At 42.0% G+C, this 23580-nt stretch overlaps 3 non-coding genes and 1 pseudogene across 3 annotated transcripts; 2 read left to right on the top strand and 2 right to left on the bottom strand.

The window, feature by feature from the left end:
- Nucleotides 1–10672: 10672 nt before the first annotated feature.
- TRNAV-CAC (transfer RNA valine (anticodon CAC)) lies at nucleotides 10673–10745 on the top strand. Its single transcript has one exon. It is a non-coding gene; the product is annotated as a tRNA-Val (tRNA).
- A 5009-nt stretch (nucleotides 10746–15754) lies between these two features.
- TRNAI-AAU (transfer RNA isoleucine (anticodon AAU)) lies at nucleotides 15755–15828 on the top strand. Its single transcript has one exon. It is a non-coding gene; the product is annotated as a tRNA-Ile (tRNA).
- Nucleotides 15829–16948: 1120 nt separating this feature from the next.
- Nucleotides 16949–17022, bottom strand: TRNAI-AAU (transfer RNA isoleucine (anticodon AAU)). The gene has a single exon. It is a non-coding gene; the product is annotated as a tRNA-Ile (tRNA).
- Nucleotides 17023–21295: 4273 nt separating this feature from the next.
- LOC129038054 (cell division cycle-associated protein 7-like) lies at nucleotides 21296–22864 on the bottom strand (annotated as a pseudogene).
- Nucleotides 22865–23580: the final 716 nt, after the last annotated feature.

Genomic DNA, 23580 nt, shown 5'->3' with positions numbered 1-23580 from the left:
CTGTGTACTAGGCTGGCTTCCTTCGTTAAGGGAGAATTAAATTTTTCTGTTTCAGCTTTGGTAACATCGAGTTGATTGGCCTTTCCTTTCAGTAAATTATCAAGGTTACCATGCTTTTCTTTACTACAAAGTCCTCCATTAAAACTTTTTTTTTCAGATGTGACTGGAGAATTTAAGAAAATTTACCCTCAGATGCGAGGCTCGTTACTGTGGACGTTGATTTTTTTTTCTTTTTTCTTTTTTTTTCTTTTCACTGGACAGAGGCAGGAATTCATAAGAGAGTGATTTCGTTGTTGTCGATGTTTATGGAAAAAAATGTAAAGAGATGTAATGTAGTAGACAAGATTCTACATAGTGTAAAAGGAAGGGTTGCGGTGGCCAGAATATTGCGAACTTAAGTTGAGGCTCAAAGTGAATGTATCTCCTATCTTGATGACCAGATGTCTGCATTTCCTGTCTGGAGATCTTCATATTGTTCTGGATATATCACGAGGGTAAGCATGTTTACAGAATTTGGGAAGGGCAGAGGACTCTCAGGAAAGTGGAAAGGTTCTATTGTCTATCAAATACCTCTCTATACAGCATTCAATTTGTGTAGTTAATTAGTGTCTCACTGTGATGGTTGTGAAAATCCTGTTCAAAGACACCAGTCTGCATTTTTCCTTAAAGATGCTGACCATGAAGGCCATTGTTATTGTCTGTTATTTTTAAAGGGAAGAATTCAATTCCTCTTTTGCTACTGATTACACAGTTTCTGCAATTGAGTCTCAAATCCGAGAAAAATAGGAAATAACTCTTTTACTAATTCTGCAATTTGGACAACTAACTATTAACCTCAGTTCCTTGTCTCAAAATAAGATTAACATTTACTTTGTAGAATGGTATGGGTTCACATATTAGTCAACTAATATTTATTGTGTGCCCATTGCATATATGGGCATTGCAATGGACAGTAGGGTTTTATTAGTAAACGAAACCAGGCACTGCACCTGTCTTCTTGGAAATTATATTCTTGTGAGAGACAGACAGTAATCAAGTTATCATCCAAATTAATGCAGCATTTCCAAGAAAAGAGAGACATACAGTGCTGTCATTTAATATATATGAAGATTAATTTAGAAAGTTTAGGGGAAGATTTCTCCAAGAAAATAATGATTCTGCTCAAGTTTAAAGGTTGGGGAGATGTTAACTAGGTTTAAGACAGTGTTAAAAGTAAAAGAAATCATATGTACCCAAACCCGTGGTAAATTAGAGGGACCGATTTGCAAGTAGGACAGTGTGGTTGGAGAGAAAGGGGCAGTGGGGTATGAAATAAAGCTGAACACATGAGAGTCAGCCATGGAGAGGATTTCAGGTCATAATATTAAGGATTACATTATTAAATAGCGATAAAGTGTGTGATAATCGGTTCTTTTAAAATGCCTGTTTCTGCCCTTTATCCTTTTGTCCTCTCAAAGTGCACAGGATGTGAGACCTAGTGTGACCTAATCTCTGAGTTAAAACCAGCTAAATTTTCCCCCGAACAATTTGGGAATACTCAGAGAAATTCAGATCATGTGTACACCCTTAGCCAACTAAGAATAAATGCGATGGTCTCAGTTGAGAGCCCAGAAAATTTGACTCCCCTACCTAGAATTCCAGTTCTGTTCTCTCTCTGCCCCCACTCCCCTCCCACATCCGGTGCTGGGCTCTACAGATGCACTAGGATTTTTTTTTAAAAAATACTTTAAATTTTAGGGAGCATGTGCACAATGTGCAGGTTAGTTACATATGTATACATGTGCCATGCTGGTGTGCTGCACCCATTAACTCGCCATTTAGCATTAGGTATATCTCCTAATGCTATCCCTCCCCCCTCCACTCACCCCACAACAGTCCCCAGAGTAAGATGTTCCCCTTCCTGTGTCCATGTGTTCTCATTGTTCAATTCCCATCTATGAGTGAGAACATGCAGTGTTTGGTTTTTTGTCCTTGCGATAGTTTACTGAGAATGATGATTTCCACTTTCATCCATGTCCCTACAAAGGACATGAACTCATCATTTTTTATGGCTGCATAGTATTCCATGGTGTATATGTGCCACATTTTCTTAATCCAGTCTATCATTGTTGGACATTTGGGTCGGTTCCAAGTCTTTGCTATTGTGAATACAGATGCACTAGGATTTAAGACATTGAAGTGTAGGTGGACTAGGGAGGTTGTAGCACTTATTTTCTAGCCTTGTACTCAATCAGGCAGAAATCCTGCACTCCATATTTCTCATTTTTTAAAACCAAAATCTGTGACTAAAATACACTCCAGTAACTCAATATACCATTAAACCATTTCCTCCTCTCTTTTCTCATTTCAAATTCCTCAAACATCCTGGCAAATCCAGAGTCCGCTATGCACAGTTCTGATTCCGGGGGGAGTAGGGCTCCCTCTTTGCAACCGGGACGTCTTCGTCCCCACCTTGAGTTGAGCCGGATGCCGAGTCCTTGGCAATATCCTGCAACGGCAGCTGCCAGTCTAGATACCCTGCTTGCGAGGGCCCCAATGCCCGATTTCGTGTCTGTCTGTCCCATAGATCTATTTCTAAGTCACACACTCAAGTAAACTCATCCTAAGCCCACCTCAACCCAGGCAGAACTATTCTGTGCCTAAATTAAACTCGCTGGAGTGGCGGCTGTAGTGACAGTTGGATAACTGACAACCTCTGGCAGAGAGTGGCCGCTGGACCCAGGGAAGCCTCCGCCTGGAAATGCAGGCGGGACTCCAGACCCCTGCGCGGCGCCCGGGATTCCTAGAAAGGTGAGGCTCGGAGTTGACCCTGTTGCGGAAACGCCTTAGCAGAGAGACGCAGATCAAGTTGGGCTGCTGACCAAGTCCCTGGAGGAGTTGCTGGTGGTAAGAACAGGGTCGCGGCGGCAACCGCGGCGAAGGAAAGCAGAGTGAGGTTAAGTAGTCATCTCTATCCAAAGAGATCTGCCGCAGTTCCAGACAGGAAACTTTTCTTAGTAATCTTCTCCATTCCCTACTACTTTCCACCCCACCCCCTCCACGCACAAATCTCCTGTGGAAGGTTTCTGAAAATAATTTTGTAAAGGGAAAAAACAACAACAATAAATGTTTGCCAGAGACGGATGTCACCTGGTAGCGTCTCCTCTCGTTTTTCGTTTGTTTGCTTGTTTAGACCCTCTTCCCTCTTTTTCTTTCTTTCTTTTTTATTTTTATTTTTTTATTATTTTTATTTTTTACTGATTGTAAATTGTTCAGTAGCCATTTGGCCGTCTTTGTGAAGCTCCTGTTCAAATTGTTCACCCATACATCTTAAAGTGAAAATGAAAACAAAGCCTATTAAAGAAAATTTAGAAAAATCCTTTTTGTCTTTGTGATAGCCAAATGTTTTGTAGATTTGACAAAACAAGTAAACATTTTTAAAAAGATTGAAACTATGGACTTCATCCAAACTAAACATTATTTTCATCAAAAGGCTACTGAGAGAGAAAACGCCAGCTTCAGACTGGAGGAAGGTATCTGTGAGACAAATTTTTTGGAAAAGCTGTTGTTTCCCCTGGATTTAAAAACCAGAATCCTTTCACATGCTAGACGGACATGCTAATTACTACATTACAGAAACTCCCTGCTACAATCAGGCCTTTCACAACAGAATGAGATGGTTATTCTTTGGATATACTCAAACCTAAAAACTTTGAATGTTTTTCTTTTTTCTTTTTCTCTCTTTTTTTTTTTTTTTTTTTTTTTGAGACGGAATTTCACTCTTGTTGCCCAGGCTGGAGTGCAGTGCTGGGATCTCAGCTCACTGCAACCTCCCCGTCCTGATTCAAGCAAGTCTCCTGCCTCGGTCTCCCAAGTAGCTGGGATTATAGGCAGGTGCTGACATGCCTGGTTAATTTTGTATTTTTAGTAGAGACAGGGTTTCACCATGTTGGTAAGGCTGGTCTCGAATAGCTGACCTCAGGTGATCCACCCGCCTTGGCCTCACAAACTGTTGGATTACAGGCATGAGCCACTGCCCCCAGCCATGTTTTTCTTTATATTTTTACCCACAGTGTGTTTCTTTCCTTCATACTTTCTTTTTTTTTTTCCTTTTTCTTCCCCCTGCCCCCACCCCCCAAGATGGAGTTTCACTCCCTGGCTGTAATGCAGTGGCATGATCTCAGCTCACTGCAACATCCACCTCCCGGGTTCAAGCAATTCTCCTGCCTCAGCCTCCTGAGTACTGGGATTACAGGCGTGTGCCACCATGCCTGGCTAATTTTTGTATTTTTAGTAGAGACAAGGTTTCACCATTTTGGCTAGGCTGGTCTCGAACTCCTGACCTCGTGATCTGGAGGCCTCGGCTTCCCAAAGTGCTGATATTACAGGCGTGAGCCGCCGCACCCTGCCCTTTCCTTCATACTTTCTATTTGTTAAAATTAATGCTATAGAAACTCCATGATTCATAATCAAATACAGCTCATAACTAGAGTCTAAATTTCTCCCCCAAAGCTAGGCAGAGTAAACACAGGGATTTGATTTCAAGGAACTCTTCGATATTTTCCTATGGCTTTGATTTCCAACTCTCTTCTTGACGTTGAGGAGCCAGGAGGATCCAACACACTGAGATCTGGAGACCACGCAAGCTTCTGCAAAGTCAATGCTTGTCTGGAGGACACTGTTGAGCAGGGGATGTGATGGGGGAGGGGTAGGCTGTGCCCAGTAGACTGTCAGAAGGTGATGACAAAAGAGGTGGTATCTGGGAATTCACATGACTGGGAATTCATGTGTGGTGAGTGTGTCTAGGAGTCATCAGTCATTCTATTGTTTGTGTCACTCTTACTGCTCTGGAAAGCACATGCTCAGTGATTATGTCAATCTGTTTAATGGACAGATGATGTACAACATTTCTCTATTTCTTTTCCTATTTCAACTGACATTTGTCACTGTCTTTTTTCCTTTTCCAGCATTTCCCGGGTATCTGGAAGGTGCTCAACAGTGAGATGGTGCTCTTCCTCCAAATCTGTTGACATGACAGGATAGTGCCGCTTATGAATCTCTGACAAATAGCAAAGTGGAAAACTCCTGCTCTTGGCAGCTAAAACTTGGACTGATCACAATATTTCAGGAAACAGAGAAGAAAGACAGTATTTCCCAGTTAGCAAAATCTTGAGTCTTATGATATTTTTCTGACATTAAATCTGCAGCATAAATGGCATGAGTTTATTATTTTCAACAATTTGATTAGACATTTATTTCAAAGAAATTAATGAGTAGCCTACAATGTGCCCCATTCTGAGCTAGGCTCTAGAGGTAACAGATATCCTGAAAAAGTGGACGTGCCAGAGGCAACAAAGGGCTCAAGCACTGATTTTCATAATAAAATTACCCAAAACAGGTGGTTATATTTTAAATTGACAAATGAAACCACAGAGATAAATACTTATGCACTATCACAGAAACATAGAAAAGGGGAAACTGTCACTTCCAATAATGAGGAAAAGCTTTCAGAAGAAGTGATAACTGATCCTGTAGCAGTATGAGCTGCAGACAAAACTTCTCAGACACTGAGTTGTAGAAAGAAGGGTTTTATTCAGCTGGGAGCATCGGCAAGCTACTGCCTTAAAATCCGAGCTCCTCGAGTGCACAATTTCTGTCCCTTTTAAGGGCTCACAACACTGAAGATTTCACATGAAAGGGTCGTGATTGATTTGAGCAAGCAAGGGGTACGTGACAGGGACTGCATGCACCGGTGGTCAGAGAGAAGGAGAACAGGGCAGTGAGTTTCACAATGTTTTTCTATACAATGTCTGAAATATATGAAAAATATCGGGTTCTAAGTCATGAGTTGATTTTTAACTGCTAGGTTTAGGCCAGGCAGGCCCAGGTCTGGTTTTGGGCCTGGCGCCTGGCTGCCTGTCTTTGATTTCACTTCCTTGTTTTTTTCTTAAAACAGGTACTGAGTATAAAACAATATAAAACAATATGAGAGGGTCTCTCTCTTCCCTCAATCCAAGACTTAATAGATGAAAAGTAAGAAATCGGCTGATGAGAGACGGAGGGGGATAGGGGAATCTGGCATTAGAGGCAGCATGGAGAAATAAGTCAGTGTTTGGGGAAACTCCAAGAAATTCTAAATTTGAGGCAGGGAGTAGGAGGAAATAAGACAAAATGAGAAAATAAAGGTTAGACCAGGAAGAAAGAGGAGGATCTTTCACTTAACACTTTAGTGTGATGTGCTGTGGAGAGTTGGGAAAGTTTGGAGAAGAAAAATTATATTTTCCTTTTCAAGCTAAAGTCTCAATGGCTGCTATGCAAATAAGAAATTTAGGGGACCAAATATGGAGACAAAGGAGCAAGGAAGGCTTTTCTGCATACGGTTAAGGTAAGGCCTCAGAAAACCTAATACTTTAATTGAATTACCTGAAAGAAAGAAAAGAGTCAATAGAGTAGATAATCATTGAAACGATTATCCAAGGAAAGTTTCTATAAATAGAAGCCTAGTATCAGACTTCTGAACAGTAATACAAAAAATTAGATCAGCACTAAAAATAAAAATAAAGTGTGAACCAAGAATTACACAACAAGCCAACCTAATCTTCAAGAATCAAGATTATGGAAAATAACTCGGGAGGCTGAGGCAGGAGAATCGCTTGAACTCAGGAGGCGGAAGTTGCCGTGAGCCCAGTTGTGCGATTGCACTCCAGCCTGGCCAACAAGAGAGACTCCGTCTCAAAAAAAAAAAAAAAAAAAAAAAGAAAAAAGATATGACGACAACTAAACAATATCCTTTCTTCAAATTAAGGTATTAAGTGTTACTTAATACCCCCTCTATCAGGTGGAATTATCTTGATGACTGCTTGGGTTCAGCGGTGACGATCTACAGTTTGTATTCAGACACACTGGTTGCGTTCACAGCGTTCACAGATGATCGATATAAATGATGAAAAGCTAACACCTGCTGTGGCCCGTTTGGGGATCCAACCCGCAACCTTGGCATTATTAGCACCACGCTCTAACCAACGAAGTTAACCGGCCACGACGCGAAGTTCACTTCCCTCTTAACAAGATATAAAAAAAAACAACAAAAAACGATTTTTTCCCTCTTCAGCTTTTTTGTTGTTGTTGTTGTTGTTGTTGTTGTTGTTTTGAGACGGGATTTCGCTCTTGTTGCCCAGGCTGGAGTGCAATGGCGCGATCTCGGCTCACCGCGACCTCCGCCTCCCGGGTTCAAGCGATTCTCCTGCCTCAGCCTCCCGAGTAGCTGAAATCATAGGCATGCGCCACCACGCCCGGCTAATTTTGTATTTTTAGTAGAGACGGAGTTTCTTCTTGTTGGTCAGGCTAGTCTACGAACTCCCAACCTCGGGTGATCCGCCCGCCTTGGCCTTCCAAATTGGTGGGATTACAGGCGAGAGCCACCGCGCCCGGCCTCAAGCAATTTTCTCATTCGAGTTCAAAATGGGTCATAAAGCAGCGGAGACAACTCGCAATATCAACAACGCACTTTGGCCCAGGAACTGCTAATGAACGTACAGTGCAGTGGTGGTTCCAGAGTTTTGCAAAGGTGAGAAGAGCCTTGAAGATGAATAGTGTAGTGGAGGGCCATGGGAAGTTGACAAGACTAATTGAGAGCAATCAGCGAAGCTAATTCTCTTACAACTACAAGAGAAGTTGCCAAATAACTCAACGTCGACCATTTTACCGTGCTGCATTTGAAGCAAATTGGAAAGATGAAAAAGCTTGGTAAATGGGTACCTCATGAGCTGAGCGAAAAAAAAAAAAAAAAGTCGTTCTGAAGTGTCTTCTTCCTTTATTCTAAGCAACAACAAACCATTTCTCCATTGGATTGTGACGTGCGATGAAAAGTGGATTTTATACGACAACCGGCGACTACCAGTTCAGTGGTTGGACCGAGAAGAAGCTCCAAAGCACTTTCCAAAGCCAAACTTGTACCAAAAAAAGGTCATATTCGCTGTTTGGTGGTCTGCTGCTTGTCTGATTCACTGTAGCTTTCTGAATACCCGTGAAACCATTACATCTGAGAAGTATGCTCAGCAAATCAATGAGATACACCGAAAACTGCAACGCCTGCAGCCAGCATTGGTTAACAGGAAGGGCCCAATTCTTCACGACAACACTCGACTGCACGTCGCACAAGTAACGCTTCTGAAGTTGAGCGAATTGGGCTACGAAGATTTTCCTAATCCATCATATTCCTCTGACCTCTCACCAACCGACTACCACTTCTTCAAGCATCTCCACAACTTCTTGCAGGTAAAACGCTTCCACAACGAGCGGGATGCAAGCATTTTCTGTCCAATCCCGAAGCACAGATTTTTACCCTCCAGGAATAAACAAACTTATTTCTTCTTGGCAAAAATGTGTTGATTGTAATGGTTCCTATTTTGATTAATAAAGATGTGTTTGAGCCTAGTTATAATGATTTAAAAATTCATGGTCCGAAACTGCAACTACTTTTGCACCCACCTAAATATTAATTTTAACGAATTGAAAGTATGAAGGAAGAAACACACTGTGGTTAAAATACTAAAAAGAAAAATATATTAAAACTTATTAGGTTTGAGTATATCCAAAGAATCCTCCTTTCATTCTGCTATGGATTGCTGCACAGAAGAGAAAGTTTTTTGGGGTGTACTGGTTAGCACATCTGCCTACAAGAAAGGGGTCTCAGATTTGAAACTGATTAAAGCCATAGCTTTTCCAAAAAAGATTTCTCACTTTATCGAGAAATACAAATATTCACATTCTCTAAATGCCAAAGTCTTCCCGTTCTCTCTGTTGTTCCATACTTAAATATGAAAAGTTTTCCCAGTTCTCCTGGAAAAAGGACTCTACCAGATTGGGTCTAGGCCATTTTGTCATTTAGGCAAAAGGTGCTGTTAAGTCTACATATTACCATTATACACACACACACACACACACACACACACGAACACACTCTCTCTCTGATCCTTCTCTTGAAACACTTTTATGTTTTGAGGTGTTAATTTTGCCCACCTTGAAAACTAAAATAGGTAAACAATTTGTCAAAAGATAACATGTCTGTTTTAAATTTATATGGTTAATAAATCAGTTCCTACATTCCAACATTTAATGTCAATTATGATTTATGGAGTAACTTTATTAAATTTGTGCCTCCTTTCACCTTTACTGTTTGTTTTTGCACACTTTTAACTGCTGCACAATTTATCACACGTTTTGGCCAAGATTCTTCCCCTTAGTGAATTATGTCTTTATTCACAGTAGGAGGAAAATGTGATTCTACAGAAAAATGTGTTTTCATGTATTTTATGACATTTAACTAAAAATAATAGAGTACTCATTACTAATCCATGCACACATCATCAAGTACACAATATAAATATATAAGAACATACAATGAAACTGAAACTATGGTAGATTAACAGACTGCAAAAATTGGTGATGAGCTCACAAGTACACCAATAAAAATGTACACACAGATGATAAATTGGAAATGATACTTCCAAGGCACAGGGAGGCTAAACGCATTTCTTTATCCATTCATCCATTGGTGAACACAAGAATTCCATATCTTGGCTGGGCGCGGTTGCTCACGCCTGTAATCCCAGCACTTTGGGAGTCCGAGGCGAGCCCAGGAGTTCAAGACCAGCCTGGGCAACATAGTGAAAACCCGTCCCTACTAAAAATACAAATATATATATATATATCAGCGGGGTATATTGGCATAGGCTTGTAATCCCTGCTACTTGGGAGACTGAGACACAAGAATCGTTTCAGCCCGGGAGACAGAGGTTACAGTGAGTCAAAATCGCATGCTGGGTGACAGAGAGACACTCTGTGCCACCAAAAAAAAAATAATAATAAATAAAGAATTCCATATCTTGGTGGTGGTATACAGATAATCTCTTGGACATACTGATTTTACTGATTTCACTTCCTTTAGCTATATACCCACTAGAGAATTTGCTGGATCATATGGTATCTCTATTTTTAATTTTTTGAGGAACCATAATACTGTTTTCCATAATAAATGGTATTAGTTCTTTAAATAGTTGGTAGAATTCACTAGAGACGCTACAGGTCCTGGGCTTTTCTTTGATGAGAGATGTTTTTATTGCTGATTCAATTTCCTTATCTACTATTGGTCTGTTCAGATTTTCTATGTCTTCATGATTCCGGCTTGGTAGGTTGTGTATGTCTAGGAATTTTTTTTTCATTTTTCCCAGTCCTTATCCTGCCTGGCAGACAACTGGACACACTCGACTCCCGGGCCCTCAGTTTCTTCCCTTCGAGCACTGCCCAGCACAAAGAGCGGGCCGTTTCCAGGGTTCAATCCGCTGGCTCCTGGCTATTTCCTTGTGGTAATTTTCTGCCTCCCAAGAGATGGAGATCACAGAGCCTTCTGCTGTTGGAGAAAGCCTAACAGAGGGAGCACTTTAAAAAAAAAATGTACTCCACTGGGGGGCTATGTAAAATTTCTGTGCTGTGTTTGAAAAGAAAATTTTCCCCAAGTCATAGTATTTTCTTTGTATGACTCGTGAACTCCGATATTACTGATTTTAATAAATAGAAAAGCTTATCAACTTTGATAATTTCCTGAAAGAAAAGATCAATTCGATGTTACCAAATCTGGGATACCCAGAAAAATTTTCTTCTCCCCCTAGGAGAAAAACTACCAAATGTAATGGTTTCTGTAGTATAGTCGTTATCACGTTCGCCTCACGCGCGAAAGGTCCCCAGTTCGAAACCGGGCAGAAACAACTTGTATTTCTGAGGAATCCTTAGCTGAATTTCTCAGTGCACGTTTTTAGAATTGCACCCCCGCACCATCTTTAGCCGTTTAGGAGAGAAAGTTCTCCTTGTCACCTGTGGTGTGCATATAAACCGAAGTACCCCTGCCGCCTTTCTCCCACCAGAGCCCTTACAGTTTTCGACAAGGAAAAAGTCCTCCTCAAAGCCAAGTGTCCATGGCTACTCGGGTGGACATGAACAGACCCAAGCAATTTTTTGCCGGACAAATTATTATTATTATTACGGATGCTCTCATCGCCTGGTCCCCACAAAGACCTCAAGGACTTTGTTCGCAGGCAACTTGAACGATCTTTCCGCTCAAGACCATTTTTCCTGCAGGGTCAATGCGAGGCCGAGACTTTGCCGAAAGCCACCATTTCCGGGAGCACTGGGCCAGACCCGCCCCTCCAGGTGCGGACTGGGCTCCAGTCGCTCACTCGCTGCTCGTAAGCCTCGCTCCATGGGATCTTCACAAGGTTCCACTTAGACTCAGGACGCTCCAGGAAGATTTGGAGTGGGATTAGGGTGTTTTCCTGTGTGTACATGTACTGAGGTCCTCGAAAGGATCCTGGGCAGGCAGATGTTCTTGCTGAGCTTTCCTCCCTACCGGGACTCACAGTCCACCTCGGAGATTACTGCACTTAGGCCAAGGCCAGCCCCTGTGGATAAATGGAGCCTGCTGGCTCTAGATATATGGAACCGTTTGCGGACATTTTTTTTTTTTTTTTTGAGGTATAGAAGGAGCCAAACAGCCACTTGCCTCTTTTAAGATTTAGTCACGAAGAAATCAACCAGAATCCTAGAAAAGTTATTCCCAGGTGGGATGAATTCATTATATGAAGGAAGCGGCTCTGAGTAGGGCAAGTGGTAGACTGTAATGGATATGATGGTGTTCTACCTAGAACCCACTGGTTTTCTACATTGCCCAGTGTTTTGTGGGGCAAGGTACTCAGACACCCAACATCCTGGAGTGCTGTTTGCTGCTAATTCAAAGCTGAGCTCTTCCCAGGAATTGTTCTAAGCTAAAAAAGCTACCCTGTTTAAGGTTATACCTTTTCTCGGGATCAGCCTACATCTAAAGCCACGTCTGTGAGTGGGTACAATGACCCAGCTCCTTTTCCCCAATTCAGGACAATTCTAAAGGATCATTGTTAGCTCCAGAGCTCCCCATAGGAATGGTTGAGTCCTCTTTTGTATATCATTCCTGGATACACAATAGACTTCCTTCATGAAAACTATATCCTGGAGTCTGTTTCTCATAGAATACAGTAACCTAATGCAATCTTTTTTTTTTTTTTTTTTTTTTTTTTTGAGACGAAGTCTCGCTCTGTCGCCCAGGCTGGAGTGCAGTGGCGCGATCTCGGCTCACTGCAAGCTCTGCCTCCCGGGTTCGCACCATTCTCCTGCCTCAGCCTCCCGAGTAGCTGGGACTACAGGCGCCTGCCACCACGCCCACCTAATTTTTTGTATTTTTAGTAAAGACGGGGTTTCACCATGTTAGCCAGGATGGTCTCAATCTCCTGACCTCGTGATCCGCCCACCTCGGCCTCCCAAAGTGCTGGGATTACAGGCCTGAGCCACCGCGTGAGCACCGGCTAATGCAATCTTAATATAAAACCGAATACAGTCCCCTATAGTCTATTTACAAAAGACCTACTAAAAACAGTATTTTAAAGCATGTATCAGATTTGTCTCTCCTAAAATCAGAATTATACAATAGCTTCCCGTTTTACTTGAATTAAAGCCAAATTCCTAAGATCTCCTACAAGATCGTATATACTCCGATCCTCCATTTCTCTCGGATCTCATCTCTATTACTCTCTCCCTCTCTTGTACTCTGGCCACATGAGCCCTTTTACTGTTCCTCAAACATTCCATGCAAGTACCCACCTTTAGACTTTTATAGTGGTTGTACTCTGCTTGTGACACCTCACATGTCAGGTGGCTTGATTGCTCCTTTTCTTCCAGTCACAATCTTATTAAGGCTACACTAACAACTCTATTTAGCATTCCAGCCTACTCCCATCACTCCAGTTCCTCCTACCTGCCTCTATTTACCAATCACGTTTAACACCTTCTTACATGTTTTATAATTCACATTTTTATTATGTTTGTTATTTATATCTGTTTCCGTCCTTTATAAGGGCAGATATTTCATTGGCACGGTACTAGTGATGAGTTGCTATAGTTCCCTGATGCCTGTCAAGTGTCTAGAACTTGACCTGTGTGGTTGTTACACAAAGTTAAAGAGATCTTTTTAAAACGTGAATCTGGCTGGGCGCGCTGGCTCACACCTGTAATCCCGGCACTTTGGAAGGCCGAGGCGGGTGGATCATTTGAGGTCAGGAGTTCCAGACCAGTCTGGCCAACATGGCGAAACTCCGTCTCTACTAAAAATACAAAAAAAAAAAAAAAAATAGCTGAGTGTGGTGGCGCATGCCTGTAATCCCAGCTACTGGGGAGCCTGAGGCAGGAGAATCGCTTGAACCCGGGAGGTGGAGGTTGCAGTGAGCTGAGATCGTGCCACTGTACTCCAGCCTGGGCGACAGAGCCAGACTCCGTCTCAAAAATAAATAATAAACAAATTTTAAAAATGTGAATCCGTCCATGTGACTTTTCTGCCTAAAATCCTTGCATAGATTCCCATTGTTGTTAGGAGCAACTCAAAAATCCTTAACTTGGCCTATAGTGATCATAGTTCTTAGTTTAGACTTAATGTAGATCAATTAACACCTGATAATTTGTTTTTACTTTTATTTATTTATTTTAGATGGAGTCCTGCTCTGTCGCCCAGGCTGGAGTGCAGTGGCGCTATCTTGGCTCACTGCAAGCTCCGCCTCCCAGGTTCACGCCATTCTCCTGCCTCAGCCTCCCGAGTAGCTGGGACTACAGGCGCCCGCCACCAAGCTCGGCTAATTTTTGCATTTTTAGTAGAGATGACGTTTCACCATGTTAGCCAGGCTGGCCTCTAACTCCTGACCTCAGGTGATCCGCCCACCTCGGCCTCCCAAAGTGCTGGGATTACAGGCGTGAGCCACGGCGCCCGGCCAATTTGTTTTTAGTGCCCCATCCACTTACCATCAAGTATTCTGATTCATTTATAGTAATCTACTAGAGGGTTTTGCATCATGTATTAATATATGTTCTCTCCTCCTCAGGCTTCATCTCCTACTACTCGCCCTGTACCACTCTGCAGCTCAGTCTTAATCTCCAGACAGACTGACGTGTCTTAGTTCCTGTCCCTCAGGTGTTTCTGCCCGTGTTGTTCTCTCTTAGGTGCACAAAATAAAGCCACTGTTGGCCCCTTCTCCCTGCTCTCCACTCAGCCCCTTCCTTCTCCCACCTGATTCTATCACATTCCCTTTACATCATTACTTGTACCCCCAAAACAATGTTCCAGAATCTAGTATGCCCCAACTAGACAATCTACATACTGATTGCCTAGTTTCGCTTCGAATTTGTAGCAGGGAATTCAGGAAGAAGAAGGTATAGAAATGTGTCCAGGATTGGCCGGGCGCAGTGGCTCACGCCTGTAATCTCAGCACTTTGGGAGGCCGAGGGGGCGGATAACCTGAGGTCAGGAGCTCGAGATCAGCCTGGGCAACACGGTGAAACCCCGTTTCTACTAACGGGCGTGGTGACACATGCCTGTAATCCCAGCTACTCGGGAGCCTGAGGCAGGAGAATCGCTTGAACCTGGGAGGCAGTGAGCCGAGATCGCGCCATTGCACTCCAGCCTGAGCAACAAGAGTAAATCTCCGTCTCACCAAAAAAAAAAAAAAAAAAAAAAAAAAAAAGAAAGAAAGAAATGTGTCCAGGATCGTATTTGTGCTCAGTATAGTTAAAACAAACAAGCAAGCAAAAAGAGTATTGGGATCAACCCTCTAAAACACAGTGTGACAGTGGCCATCAAAATTGCTAATGTACATGTTCTTTGATGCAGCCTTTCCACATGTGCAAAGTATCATGGCATACATCAGATACGGTGTATGCTCATAGATACGAACAATTTGCAATAGGAGGATGGAAATCTAAGCTATGCCCATTAAACTATGGTATATACTCATATAACTGAATACTATGCATATTTAAAAGAGAATGAACACTTCTCTGTTCTGATATGAAAGAATTGCAAAAATATATTCTGAGTTAAAAAAAAAGCAAAGGATTTAAAAAGTAGATAAAATGCCACTATTTGTGAAGAGAAAAAAGAAAACATTTGTTTAACTTTGGCTATGCGTTCAAAATCTCTGGAGCGATAAAGAAGATATTAAAAACAATGGCAATATTTTTGGGAGACAATGGCTGGGTAGAAAGATCGGTTTAACCGTTTCTGAATGGTGAGTAGAGCCACATTTCTAGAATTCTCCAATACCAAGGTCTTCAAAGTGGGCTTTGATTTGAGGTCACTGGAAATCTGAGGCGACAGGTAGGGAAACTTCCAAATGAAGGCTCCGGGCGTAAGAAACCTGGGACGATCTCGACGGTGGGACCATCGGAAACAGACTCGTCGGGAATATCCTTCAGGTGCCAATTTCTAGGCTGTGTTAGTGAACGGCTCTTACAAAACAAGGACTTGCTAATATTTCACCGAGTCTGATTCATTGTCTGCACGTACTGATTAGCAGACATTTAGAAAGCAACAAATGTTTCCATGGATTCCTGGACTATTCGCCGCAGTCTGAAATTTTTAAGCGTCCTCTTTCAACTCTAGGAACACAGCTTAAAAAATAAAATAATAAAAATAAATAAAAAATGTTATTTCCTTGTTTTGTTTTTGTTTTAAGAGAAAGTTTCTCATTCTTTTTATTAAGAATCTAAAGCAACTAAGAAATTGTTTCTTCTTGTGAGACAAACAGGAATTATATTGCTGAATTTAATGCGTTCCCCCCCAAAAAAAAAAAAAATTAAAAAAATTTAATGCGACCCCCGATGAGGGTCGAGATTAAAACAAACAAAAAAGACCGTTTGCGACGTTGGCCGGTTAGCTCAGTTGGTTAGAGCGTGGTGCTAATAACGCCAAGGTCGCGGGTTCGATCCCCGTACTGGCCATATATTCTTCCCTAGTGTTTTCTTACGGCGGTTCTGCAGAAACTTGTCGGTTTTCAGCCAGCGAAGAGCCAGCTGAAGGCAATTAACAATGCTCTCAGATGGTCCAAATTCACCGCCGTCATTTCTTAATCCATCTGAATTCTAACTCCCTTCCCGAATCCCCCAAATTTCTACATCTTTTTAGGTAAGGTTATTCTTTTCCACTAGGTGTAAGGGCTGGGGACGCTGTTCAGGGAAGAGGACCCCAGAATGGGAGTCCTGCCTAATGAAAGAAAAAAATATTTGAAGATTACTGGCTTTTTAAAAATTATTTAAATGAAGCTTACTTGATTTCAAATTGTCCTCCCAAATTACTTCTGAAACCAACCTTCTTTCTCAAATTGTCAAAAGATACAAGATAAAGAGAACAAATTCTTAGGAGATTGTTATTATATGTCTCTGAAGACTTTTTCAGATTTAACTGACAGAAAAGATTGCCCTGAGACGAAGCTATCACTTTGAACATGGAATACAGACTTGGTGTGTTTTGTTTTGGTTTGGTTTGGTTTGGTTTTTAGCAAAGGATGAACTAGACAGGAGTCGAATCTGGCCTCTTGTGATTAATAAACATGCACCTTGCATACTGCTTCCAACTTGAAAGGGCAATTCAATATTTCTTCTCTTTATCTTGTATCTCTTGTCAATTTGAGAAACAAGGTTGGTTTCAGTAGTAATTTGGAAGGACAATTTGAAATCAAGTAAGCTTTATTTAAATAATGTTTAAGAAGCCAATAATCTTCTAATTTTTCTTTTTTTTTTTTTCCTTCGGCAGGACTCCCGATCTTGGGCCCTCTGCTCTGAACAGCTTTCTGTCCCCAGCCCTTACACCTGGAGGAAAAGAATAAAAACTTTACCTGAGGAGATGTAGAAATTTGGGTGATTCGGGAATGGAGTTAGGTTTCAGATAGATTAAGAAATGATGGCAGGGAATTTGGACCATCTGAGAGCATCGTTAATCAGCCTCAGCTCTTCGCTGGCTAAAAACCGACGAGTTGCATTGTTAATTATCCTTAGCTCTTCGGTGGCTGAAAACCGACGAGTTTCTCTAGAACTACCGAGAAAAAGTACTGAGGAAAATATGTGGCCCGTATGGGGATCGAACCCACGACCTTGGCGTTATTGGCGCCACGCTCTAACCAGCTGAACTAACCGGCCAACATTTTGGGTCTCTTCCCCCACACACCGCCCCCCCCCCCAATTAATCTAGACCCTCATCCTTTTTTTTGGTGAAAGCATTAAATTCAGCAATATAATTCCTGTTTGTCTCACAAGGAGAAACAATTTCTTAGTTACTTTACACAATTCAATATCATATTACCTCTGATCATTCTGGGTACTCTTTTCTGTCCTGTATAGTTTCCATACCTGCACATACTCATGAGTATTAAGCTGAATATTGCAGAAGTTCTTTCTGGAGTTATCTCTTATTACAGCTCTCTTCTTTCTGGTATGCTGTCATATTAACTCTAGCTGCCCCTGTCTCCCAGTCTATCAACTCCTCATCAACTCTGGGAGTCCACCAGGCTCTGCTTGGGTTCTGCCTTTCTGCATTGGGGCCTGGAAACTCAAGGCCATAGTTAGGGGCTAATCCTAGTGTTCACCTCCGCCTCTCTCCAATCATTCATTTTTTTTTTTCCCTGTGATTCAGGGGTTACTATTCTTCCTTACCAAATACTGTATGTCTTGAAAAGTGTCATTTCATCTTTTTTGTTAAGTTTTGGTTCTTTACAGCAGGAATGTAAATCTGATCCCTATTATTCCAACTTGACTGGAATCATCTCCCAGTTGCTTGGAGGATGAAGAGCTATTTGGAGGAGCTATTTTCTGCTATGGGTTGCAGGCTTTTGGCACCAGAGAGGACCCTGTTATTATATAAACGCAGCGGCCTGTCTTCCAGGGCTGTCCGGAGATCTCGGAGCCTCAGATTTCTTGGGGCAAGCAGATATTGAGCTGCGTCTCCAGGCTCCGACTGGGACAACATGTCTAAAGAGTTCAGGCTACAGGCCCCAGGGTGGCTAAATTGCCTGTTCTTCTTTTGGGTTTGCCTTGGAATGCTCTGTTTGACTGATTGGAATGGGAACAGAGGTAGAGAGAGAGCTTGGGGGAGGGCAGGTTCTGGGACCAGGGGTCCGGAGGGTCAAATGTAACTAAAATGGGCATTCGGATCTCTGCTGGACGTGAACTGGTATGTGGGATCCACGCACTTTTTTGTGCCCTGTAGCCACCAGTAGATATCCTTCACCTGAGGAAATTGGAACACCTTTGCCTCGAGGCTCTATGGGCATCTTCTGGTAAGTGAATCTGGGCGGTCCTCCCAGCGTCTGTACCTAGGAGGCCCAAGGGTGATTGCCATCTGGCACAGCCTAGGGGATTGCGAGTGGATGAATGGGACCCGCCCAGAACCTGAGTTCCCCACAGCGAGTCTGCTCAGTCCCTGTCTTAGGCCATCCCTGTCCTTCCCCAGAACAGAGGGTACGGAGACCAGTGATCTGTGTGAACTCGCTTGTGGACTAGGTGATTTTTGATAAGTTGTTCGCTGATGACCTTTAAATTACCTTTCTTGTAAAAGTTACATTCTACGTCTATCAGTGGTGGTGTTAGAAAGAGTTGCTTGTGTACATCTTTAAAAGCTGTTTTGTTTGAAATTCTCAGGAGATTGAGTATCCTAGTTGCTTTTATTATGGCATAAATATTTAGCCACTAATTCAATTATATCTTATGGTATTTATACTAAAATTATAAAATCCTAGTAACCCTACAATTGTATCGAGATAAGAAGGCTTTTGTTCACCATTTCAAATAGTTAACGTTCTAATTTTAAAGTGTATTTGGAGAAATTGAATTTAGCATTTTTATTATATTCTCTGAGAATTTCTTTAGTTTCACTGAGAATCATTTCATGTATCTGAATTTGTAAATCAGTTACTCTTAAAAAAATAACAACTTTTCACTGTATTTGTCTTTTTCGTTATTTTCTCTATGAAGTAGCTAATACGTCTTATTTATTGGAAGTAATATAAATGTTCCTTTTAGGTATAAAGCCATATTTCAAGCACACCTGCATTTTTTTCAGTGAAAATTTTAAAAAGAGAGAACAGAAATAAATCTATATAAGAAATATGTGGGCCGGGCACGGTGGCTCACTCCTGTAATCCCAGCACGTTGAGAGGCCGAGGCGGGTGGATCTCGAGGTCAGAGTTCGAGACCAGCCTGATCAACATGGTGAAACCCCATCTCTACTAAAAATACAAAAATTTGCCGGGCCGTGGTGGCGTGCGGCTGTAGTCCTAGCTACTCGGAAGGCTGAGGCAGGAGAATTGCTTGAACCCGGGAGGCAGAGGTTGCAGTGAGATAGGGCCACTCCACTTTCCACTCCACCACTCCAGCCTGGGCGACAGAGCAAGATTCCGTCTCAAAAAAAAAAAATAAAGAAAGAGAGAGAGAGAGAAAGAAAGAAAGAAATAAAGAGAGAGAGAGAAAGAAAGAAAGAAAGAAAGAAAAAGATGTGAGTGGATTTAGAGAAATTATATTCTGTAAATCAGACAGTGGTCAACTTACAACTATTTTCCCAGGCGGCTGAGACAAAAACACTTAGATTCCACCTCTACCAAACAACTTGATTAATGCAAAAGAAAAGGAGAATGCCAACACAAGAACTCTGCCCAGAAACTAAATCAGCAGAGATGTCAGGTTAACAAACTGTTGACAGTTACCCATCTCCAAAAAAGAACTTCTCATTGTTACAAAGGTGCTTAAAATCTAAATATGAACCCTGTGCGTAGCCTACAATTTTTTCAAGAAACTGCAAAGAACCCTACACTGGTTATTAATATCAAGTTTCCACCCAAAATGGCCCAAGAATTTGTTTGAAATACTTAACATGTGAACTGAAATAAACTTGGAAAACTACAATTATGATGAGTTTTTTTTTTTTTTTTTTTTTTTTTTTTTTTTTTTTTTTGAGACAGAGTCTCGCTCTGTCGCCCAGGCTGGAGTGCAGTGGCACGATCTCGGCTCACTGCAAGCTCCGCCTCCCGGGTTCACGCCATTCTCCTGCTTCAGCCTCCCAAGTAGCTGGGACTATAGGCGCCCATCACTACGCCTGGCTAATTTTTTTTTTCTGTTTTTTAGTAGAGACGGGGTTTCACCGTGTTAGCCAGAATGGTCTCGATCTCCTGACCTTGTGATCCGCCCACCTTGGCCTCTCAAAGTGCTGGGATTACAGGCGTGAGCCACCGCGCCCGGCCATGTTGAAGTTTTATACCAAGAATTCAATCAGCCTACTCCTAGAGTTTCACCACTGTAATTTCCCAGGATGTCTTTCCTGTATCATATAGGAAAGACCTCGAAAGATATCCTGGGAAATTACAATGGTAGAACTTTATATGACATATATGATAGACATATCTATGTCTATCATATATATAGATATATATATAGATATGTCTATATATATGAAGACATATATATGTCTATATATATGAAGACATATATATGTCTATATATATGATAGACATATATATCTATATATATGATAGACATATATATCTATATATATATATCTATATTGTAAGTATAACACTGCCCACAAACCTTTGGATCATGATTGTGTAAGGGAGATGCTACACTTAACTTTAAGGCAGAAGAAATTAGCAGCAACTAAGACTCAAATGTGACAACTTGTATCATAAGCACAATACATGGAATATTTTCATGAGAGGCATCTGAAGTAATATGCTACACTCTGCAACAATTACCTAAGTTTCCCACATGGTTTTAAGACTTTTGTGCCTCGATTCTGTTAAAAATATCAACTAGTATAAACACTAAATCATATCCATTGGTTTTTTGTTTTTTGTTTCTTTTTGAGATGGAGTTTCCCTCTTGTCACCCAGGCTGGAGTGCAATGGCACCATCTCTGCTCACTGCAAACACCGCCTCCTAGTTTCAAGCGTTTCTCCTGCATCAGCCTCCTGAGTAGCTGGGATTACAGTCACCCACCACCAGGCCCAGCTAATTTTTGTGTTTTTACTAGAGCCTGGGTTTCACCATGTTGGCCAGGCTGGTCTTGAACTCCTGACCTAAGGTGATCCGCCCGCCTCTGCCTCCCAAGTGCCGGGATTACAGGCATGAGCCATGGCTCCCAGCCCACATACCCATTGTTTTTGCACAAACAAGTTAGAGGGCTGTTCTCTGAAATTCAATAGATATAGTTAATTAATACTACTACTGTGTTTTTAAGTGCTTAGGTTTCATGAGTGGACTTCAGGGATATTTCAACAGCAACTAAATCAAATATGCTTTCATAAAATTGTCATTTGAAAAGACTTCAGAAACTAAGCAGGGGGAGAGGACCATTGGAAACAGAAAGTAGTGCTATGAGTTGGAGGTTGTGGGGAGCAGAGGAGAAAACTGCAGGAGGGGAAAGTATAGCCAGCAATATTCGTTTAGTGATGCTCCAGAAACACGTCTCTACTGAGATTTATCTTGATTGGAGCTTCTTATAAACAGGCTGATTGTCAAGATTCTTGATGGAAGCTTTTTTTTGTTTTTGTTTTTGTTCTTGTTTTGCTTCTTGATGGAAGTTTCTTATAAAACAGACTGATCACCAAGATTTTTAACTCAGGTTTCAAGCAATGACAAAATTGAAAACTTCAGCAAGAGAGATTTGAGAAGTGGAAGACAGGCAGTGAATTTTCCAATATTATGCTTGCATTTCAAATTCCTGTTTCAGACTTTTCAAGTAAGCACGCACATTCCCAAAGCCATTGTATTTGGCTAAATATACAAGGACCCCAGTTCCCCACAGTCTATCTCGCTGCGGGCGGAAACTGCAGTTGCACGTCCTCGACAAGGCGGGCAATGCCAGTTCTCATCCAGCAGAGCATTCCTGACCTCTTCACCACAAGGGTTTCTAAGGTCGGGGCCGCAGAACAGGCCTTGAAAGACCCCCAGCAGTCTGGGTTTCCGCAGTTTGTTTTGGTAACAATAGTTTTCTGGCGGCATTGATGACAAATAGAACCCAGCGAACGGTTATATATCTTCTCTTGAGAGTTGCTGCAGGTGTTCTCCAAACCTTCCTCTGTAATTTCTTCCGGTGAGCAAATTATATGTGGAAGGATCACGGGTGATCTGGCGGGACGATTTCTGGGCATCTCAACTTCGTTCATGTAGCCGTCCACGATCTTCCTCTTTCTCACCAACACGTACTTTTCTTCCTTCTCTTTCTTCTTCCTCTGTCTTTTCTTCCTTCTCTTCCGTAGGTAGAGCGCCAAGGGACCCGAGGATCCTGACTTTGACATCTAAGAGGCCGAGCTCCTTCCATTCAGAATGTCTCCTTGAAGCAACACCCAGGAATGTTTACCTTGGGGTCTCCTTGATTGTGAGTTGGGGCCTGGCGGGGAATGTCTTCCAGGGAACAAACCAGGGAAGCTGTCTAATACTGACATGCGTTTTACAAGCATTGCTTTGTTTCGCTTTATATTTAAAGCACTTTCCTCAAACAAAACAAAACAAAACAAAAAAACAAATTCATGGTACTTTCATCTTCTGAATCAGAATTGGAACCGGTCATAGAATTCCTTGAGGGTTTGGGGTACTCTGTTTTTTATTGGCTGCTTCCCTGGTGTTTCGCCCTGGAAACTTCATCGCCTGCCTGAAAGGTCCAGAGTGTCTGCACTGCCTGCTGGTCCCGCAGCCTTCCTGGACTGACTGAAGCCTCGTGTTTGCAAAATTATCAGAAGCAAAGCTGTCACAATTGTCATGAGAGGATGACGAGGTTTCCATGGAAATCAATTTCACATATCGAATTTAAGGTCGTCTTTACTCTGAGATCCTTTTGCGGCACGCGGAGAGCAGCCTTGCTGGCAGCGGACCCCTTGGTCTGCGCTTGGAGCCGGCGGAGCACAGCAGCGGGGCGCGTAGCGGTCGCACAACAGGAGGAGCTGGAGGCGATGTGAAACTTCTTTATGAGAGAGAGAAAGTAGGAACCACCTGAATGCCCAACAAATGAGGTCTAGTTAAATAAATTATGCTACGCCATAGAATCAAATAGCTAAGATAAGGCAGACCTTTAGATATAAGTATGTTTGAAATGTGTCCAAGACATATTAAGTTTAAAGAACACATAACATCATGTCTATTGGGCTTTATTTATGCAAAAATATAATTACAAATATGTAGATAAAGATAATTTCACATAGATGTAGATAAAGGTTGAAAGGATATAATCCGAACTTAATAAAATTATCTCTGTATGGTAGTGGAGTGGGTTCGGAGAGGCTCCAAAGATTATTTCCTATAAGAAACCATTTCAGCCTGGGTGACAGAGATCCTATCTCAAAAAATAAAATAATAAAATAAAATAAATCAAAATAAAGACAGGAGGAAAGAAAAGAAAAGAAGAAAACCATTAAGATATCCATCATTTTTAAAAGAATGATTAAAGAAAGATCAGCGGCCGGCTGCGGTGGCTGATGCCTGTAATCCCAGCACTTTGGGAGGCCAAGGCGGGCGGATCGCCTTGAGGTCAGGAGTTCGAGACCAGCCTGGCCAACATGGAGAAACCCCGTCCCTACTAAAAATACAAAACATAGCCGGCTGTGGTGGTGGGCGTCTGTAATCCCAGCTACTCAGGGGGCTGAGGTATGAGAATCACTTGAACCCAGGAGGCAGAGGTTGCAGTGAGCCAAGATTGGGCCACTGCACTCCAGC

Source organism: Pongo pygmaeus, chromosome 5 (assembly GCF_028885625.2).
Source record: "Pongo pygmaeus isolate AG05252 chromosome 5, NHGRI_mPonPyg2-v2.0_pri, whole genome shotgun sequence".
Taxonomy (NCBI): Eukaryota; Metazoa; Chordata; class Mammalia; order Primates; family Hominidae; genus Pongo; species Pongo pygmaeus.
Note: the sequence above shows the minus strand (reverse complement) of the source record. Positions and strands in the feature narration are given on the sequence as shown.